The sequence below is a fragment of the Petromyzon marinus genome, chromosome 3 (genome assembly GCF_048934315.1).
Source record: "Petromyzon marinus isolate PM22_M1 ecotype Great Lakes invasive population chromosome 3, UKy_Petmar_22M1.pri1.0, whole genome shotgun sequence".
In the NCBI taxonomy this organism is placed as follows: Eukaryota; Metazoa; Chordata; class Hyperoartia; order Petromyzontiformes; family Petromyzontidae; genus Petromyzon; species Petromyzon marinus.
Genome location: NC_133669.1, coordinates 19704899 through 19712021, shown reverse-complemented (window position 1 = coordinate 19712021; position 7123 = coordinate 19704899).

Sequence of the window (7123 nt, the reverse complement as noted above, 5' to 3'; positions counted from 1 at the left end):
TTTACACCCTTCAGTTCCATTTCGCATTAGATATGCCGGCCTTTCAAACACTTTACAAATGTAAATACTGTAGTACAAATTGCACGCGTACAACACACCCACACACAGACCCACCGTTCACTCTGTGACACCCCTGCAGTCAGGCGCCTGGGGCAGTGTGGGTGGTGTGTTGAGAGTTGGGTGGTGTGTTGGGTGGTGTGGTGAGCTGGGTGGTGTGGTGAGTTGGGTGGTGAGTTGGGTGGTGAGTTGGGTGGTGTGGTGAGCTGGGTGGTGTGGTGTGGTGCGAGTTGGGTGGTGTGGTGGTTTGGTAAGCAGCATGGTGATTTGTGTGCATGTAGGTGGTGTGGCGTGTCGAGTTTGTGAGTGATGCGGTGCGAGTGGTGTGGTGCGAGTGACGCACAGTTAAGAGCGAGGGTTACACTCAAAGGCTCGGGTCACAGTTAGCCTCAGATCTAGCGTTAGCGATTTAGTGTTGGGAGTTGGGGTCAGTGGGTCAGGGTTAGGGGCAAAGATAGGGTTAGGGGTGTTGTGTTAGGAGCCAGGGTTATGGTCAATGGTTTAGGGTTGAGGTTGGGGTTAGGGTATCAATGTTTGCGTCAAGATGAGTTGGGGGGGCAACTGTACATATCATGGTTATGGGTTTATTGTTGGAATCACGGTTAGGGGGTCAGAGTTGGGAGTGGGGTCAGGGGGACGGTCAGGGTTACAGTCAGGGGTCACGGCTGAACCCTGGGGGGCTCGCTCTCAGCGGGCGAGTCCGGGTGCGTCCTCAGCCGAAGACGGCGCCGCAGTTTGGGCAGCGGCGCTCCCGCAGCGCCAGGCAGAGCAGGATGCCGATCGGGAAGAAGAGGATGGCGCAGCAGATGCCCAGGCAGGTATACTCATCCTCCAGCACGCCCACCCTGTACGTACAAAGCATAATACAGAGACGGCGATTCGCACCCTCCGCCGTGTAGCCTTCAAAGTGCTTGCCGCGAATGAGCCGCAATACCTTTGCTGATCTCGTCAAGGAGCATAAACCATCATCGCGCGAACTTTGGTCATCCTGGCAGCGGCGGCGGCTTTTGGCTGGCCATTGAACAAAGGCGGTCACCGTGTCGCGCCCTTTCAGACAGCGCTTCTGAGGGCATCTGGAACTCTCTTCAGATATTAGGAAGCCACTGGAGCTATGCACTTTTAAATAACCTAGATTGAAAACCAAATTATTTAGAACTGCTTTTTGCGTTTAGTTTGTTCCTCCCCCCGCACCTCCGATTAGCGCCGTTGGCGACGTACGGCGCACAGGAAGTTCAACATAATTGCATCGATGAACTGTGGAAGCTGTGGCAATGTAACTGCAGCAGATTAACCGTGGCAATCACTGCAAGCACAACATAACCACATTAAGCGAACTACAACAAATGGAACCAATGCAAACTAAGGCACACGGACCCCAACAACTCCACACCCAAACCACCACTGCCACCGCACATCAACCACCAGCACCACTACGACGACAAAGATCCCCCGTGTAGCCTTGACAGACTGTAGGGGCAAGTGCTGTTAACGAGTAGCACCTGTGAAGGCCGGCACGGCACACGAGGCGGGTAGCCAACACCACGCCCAGCCGCCTTTGTCTCCCCAGTGGCAATGTTTACACACCGCACCAAGTACTCATTTGAGGCTGAGTCGACCTAGGGGAGGCGCAGGACCAGTTCAGATAATCATCAATGGTGTTGGCCATGAACGGGAATCGAACCTGCGTTGCCAGGTTTGTAGCGCAGCGCGCTAACCGCTGCACTTCCGCTCCCCACAACCACCAGCGCCACTAACAACACCACCACCACACGCCGATTAAGTGCGCAATACATCCACACGAGGTACGCCCAAAGAGTGCGGCACCCTCGCCGCAATTTAGCGGAGGAATTAAGAATTGTAATTCAAACTCTCAACTGGAATTACTCGGCGACTTGGCCTGGGATTACGCTTGGTCATAATGCCACCCCCCCTCCCTCCAGAATGACAACTTGGCAGGAGCCTCCTGAAAAAGAGTCGTGAGACTCGGCGAGGCTTGCATGGGTAAACAAGCGTGATGATAGTAATAATACAAGCGTGATGATAGTAATAATACAAGCGTGATGATAGTAATAATACAAGCGTGATGATAGTAATAATACAAGCGTGATGATAGTAATAATACAAGCGTGATGATAGTAATAATACAAGCGTGATGATAGTAATAATACAAGCGTGATGATAGTAATAATACAAGCGTGATGATAGTAATAATACAAGCGTGATGATAGTAATAATACAAGCGTGATGATAGTAATAATACAAGCGTGATGATAGTAATAATACAAGCGTGATGATAGTAATAATACAAGCGTGATGATAGTAATAATACAAGCGTGATGATAGTAATAATACAAGCGTGATGATAGTAATAATACAAGCGTGATGATAGTAATAATACAAGCGTGATGATAGTAATAATACAAGCGTGATGATAGTAATAATACAAGCGTGATGATAGTAATAATACAAGCGTGATGATAGTAATAATACAAGCGTGATGATAGTAATAATAAAAAAATTATGAGCACAAAATAGCAATAGAGTCGTCCCTCGGTTAACAAAGACATAGGTTCGTGGTTTTTCGGTTAACGTTTCGCCTTCCATAGGACCCACCCATGGTTTCCATTAATGTTGAAATTTTTATTCAGCGGTACGTTGAGATAATGCACGCGGGCGCCAATTTCGGCCAATCCGAGCGCTTGTAAGTGGGGCTGAGCCATGCTCACGGCCAATCAGCGATGCCCGTTTGAGCGTTGAGACCTCGACTGGCTTTGTTCACATGATACGTCTTCTGTTTTGGCAGTGGAAACTGCTCTCTTGCAGACTCGGTGATTTTTTTTTTAAACAAAATTTTCAACTCGTAAGTGAATTCATAGTGATTGCAATGTCCCCTCAAGTTATTTCGCAAAAAGGAGAAGAGTAAGACAGCAATTAGCCTTAAAACAAAGCATTATTTAAAGTGTTATCATGTTTATACCTACTATAATCACCCAGGAATATAATTAACGCTCGTGACGTCACTCCACATCGACCATCCCCCCTCATTAATATTCATGAGCAGGTGACGTCCTCCAAATGGACACTCCCCCACCCCTCATTCATCATCATGAGCGGGTGACGGCACTCAATATGGAGTACTTCCCCCTCCCCCCCAAAGAATAATCCTGAGCAGGTGACGTCACTCCAAATCGAACCATCCCCCCTCATTAATAATCATGACCAGGTGACGTCCTCCAAATGGACACCCCCGCCATTAATAATAATTAGCGGGTGACGTCAATCCACATGGGGGGGGGGCGAGGCGCCTCCTCCCCCCTCCTCGGCGTCAACTTACAACCCTCACTACAAAGGCAGAACCCTCACGTCACGTGATCTCCGTGACGCTGTTGAGACATCAAAGTAACAAGGACGTCATGATGAACAAGGGATTATAACCTTAAAATAAAAGGTCTGTGTCACCGCGCCCTCACAAATTGCACACGCATTAATGCAATTAACATATCACGTCGCGGTCTGCTTTTCGCGTGCAAGCTTCAGATTCACTGCAATACACTCGTCCTTGGACGGGCAAAAAGGCTAGTTTATTAATATTGAGTGTTTCAATGTTACGAACTATGTTTTAGGGCCAAAAAGGTCAACTTCTGATCGTCTTGGAATGGATTAATGGTTTTAACATGCCATTCCCATATTCGATTGACAGTTTTTTTGGTTAACAGTAGTTTTTGTGGAACGGATTCAAAACGTTGAATCGAGGGACTACCGTAATGCCATTCATCCAGGAGAACCCAAAGTCTTGGGGGTATTGTTTCAGTAGGGCCTGGTATTGGAATATTTGGCCAAATTTCAACGGCGAGTGCGTTTTCCCTTGTGGGCAGAAACCGGAGAACACGGATAAAACTCACGCACACGAGAGGGTGACGCCCAAAACTCCACACGGATGGATTTGTGAATCCGTTGCATCAACAACGCCATCACCAGGTAAACAAAAGTGGTTTCCAACTCAAACAAGCATGAACTCACAGTTGCGAGCCAGTGGTGGAAATTCCACGTTATTGCGGCAAGGGCAAGTCTATCCAATCAACAATGATCACCGTTGACTTCCCACCAATTGGCACTGCTCATTGTATCGCCCCTGGAGGGATGAGCTAAGCCAAGCCCAGACTCGGGCTTAAACTCTCATACCATGCGGCATTCTAAACCGCAGTGGCTGGCGGCTCAAATATCGGTACAGTCGCCCCTATTAATATCACCGTGCAACACAATACTCAAGAGTTCACTAAAATAGACCCTCCAAATCGCACCAGCACAGGGCCGCCAGACAACCTCACGGGGTTCATAGTGGCCGTGTCTTAGCATTGTCTTCGTCAGATTACGATCCTGGGCTCGAACTTTGGTTGAAGGTGGCTTTTTCTGAAAACATGTTTTATGTTTTTTTTGTATTTAAAAGTCTTGGATTTGCAACAAAAAGCTGCAATGCAATGGCCTTCTCATAGCCGTGAATGTTTAATACATCATCATGATCAGCAGCAATGTTCTATCCGCTGTTGGATGGCGGCCTCCCCATGCCATCACGATCTAAGTTCGAGATTATTCTCTTGTTCACATCATGGGGCCTCCCTTTGCCAGTACCAAAATATAATAATAGGGTTTTTCCCCTTTTTTCTGGCAACAAAACTGAAACCTTTTTACAAGGAATCATGTCTGCATTAACCACAATATCTGCGGTCAGAATGCAAACAAAAAACACTCTTATTATATTTTGGCACTGGCAAAGGAGGCCTCATGATGTAAATGCTTACCCCGAGCCCTCATTACTCTGATAGTGCGTTGTCTTTGAGCTGTTCGCCTTTTGGCGTCATCTGGTCGAACACCGTATGAGACTAGGCTCTAAGGAAAGCTGTCTCTGGTGTGGACCAATCAATTTCAAGGACAATTCCACATACATTATCAGTGTGTTTTTTGTTTGCATTCTGCCCGCAGGTATTGTGGTTAATGTAAACATGATTCCTCGTAAAGAACGATCTCATCGCTCCATCTCCGCGGCGGATCTGCCGCCAGTCTCATCCACCGCCTCCCTCATCTCCATCCACTCATCTCGTCCTCTTTGCTACCAATCTTCTCTCTGTCTATCTGATAGTCCCTCCTTCTCTCTTGTCTCTTTGGCTATCTAATAGTCCCTCCTTCTCTCTGTCTCTCTGGCTATCTAATAGTCCCTCCTTCTCTCTGTCTATCTGATAGTCCCTCCTTCTCTCTGTCCACAATTCAATTTTCAGTCCTTGTCCCTCCTTGCACCCCTCCACTGGATTCAACTTCCCTTGCACATCTGTAGTGGGTTCAACCGAGTCGCAGACGTAGCCCTTGGAGGCAGCGCATTGATTTAGTTCCAACACACGGAGTAACTTCCCCTTAACAGAATAACAACTTCGGGTGGTGACCACCTGGCTAACTACCACGTAACTGTTACTACGGAGTTACAACGTAACTGTTACTACGGAGTTACCACGTAACTGTTACTACGGAGTTACCACGTAACTGTTACTACGGAGTTACCACGTAACTGTTACTACGGAGTTACCACGTAACTGTTACTACGGACCCGGGACCAACAGCATCTGACCGGGTCCACGTGCTGGAAGACTCGTAGAACGTAGATCGTAGGCGTAGGGTTCTTTTCCCAGGATGAACAACCCCGGTCCCTGTCGGGACCCTACTGAATATTCTCTGCGGCGTGGCCGGCTCCGCCCTTGGCCACGCCCACCTTCCAGAACCATCGGGAAGGACCTGGGTCCCTATCACGTATCCCCCTAAGCCCCCTCTTGGGGGCCCCTCTGTCATCTTAGTCGGTCACGTGTCCTCCCGGGTCAACCAGAGTGCCATGGCCTCACACGACCCACACACCGTACCCCTCTAGGGCCGGCACTGCACCCACAGCATGGTGACATCCAGCGATGTCACTAAACACTAATTAAGCACCGCTGCCCATTGACTCAACACTGCCCATAGATTCAAAACTGTGCCATACTCAACACTTCCCCTGTACATGGAGCAGTCCCCCTCAAGCTCCTTCTGATCCTCTATTAAAACCTCTTATGCATCGCCCATTCCCTCCCTCCTCCCTCCTCTCGCCCTTCCACTCCTTTCCAACCCTCCCCTACCCTTTCGTGATCCCCAAGTACCCCTCTATCGCTGTCACTCATTTCTCAATCCTTGTAACACGCCCCTGCCATCTACACCATTCCTTTCTGTGTCACCGCTTTGTAAGCTACGTCATAGAGCGCCTTGTGTAAAGGCCGCTCTATATAAATAAGCATAAATTAGATTCGATCATCCATTTTATCGACGTGTCCTGCCCAAAGACCTCTGAATGTCCTTAACATGTGCATTTGTTCCCCCGAAACATGTTCTCCTCCGAGCGAGGTTAGCTCTGCAGGTAGGGAGGTTGGTGGATCACACCGAGATCATAAACCGATGTTACAGCGCACCGCGACGACGCAGTGCAGAGCACGAGGACCGACGACTCTTCCCAGGCGCACAGCCCGGGGTTGGCCAGAGCACCCACGCGAAATTACAGCTACGGCCGGGACACCACCACCACCGCCACCAACGACAAGCCAGAGGGACAGATGTCACAAACACACGTACGTACGTACGTATGCTGTATGTATGCATATCGTTGAACTTCTCTCCCACCGTATGTAGCCAATCGTGCTAACTGGAGGTGCTGGGGAAGGACAACAAACTAAACATAAAAAGCAATTCTAAAGAAGTTAGTTTTCAATCTATGTTTAAAAGTGCATAGCTCCAGTGGCTTTCTAATATTGGAAGAGCGTTCCAGACGGCCGCAAAAGCGCATCTGAACGCGTGCAACGCGGTGACCGTTCGATGGCTCAGCCAAAAAAGCCGCTGCTGCGAGGATATTGGAGTGATGTTTTTTTGTTCCTTGACAGTGTCAGCAAAGGTTTTATGGTTCATGTGGCAATCACACTGTGTGTAATGAGCGCGACCTTACGTGCGGGCGCAGACAGCCACCTGGGGCATGTCTGCGCTTGTTTGGGAGGTTCACTCG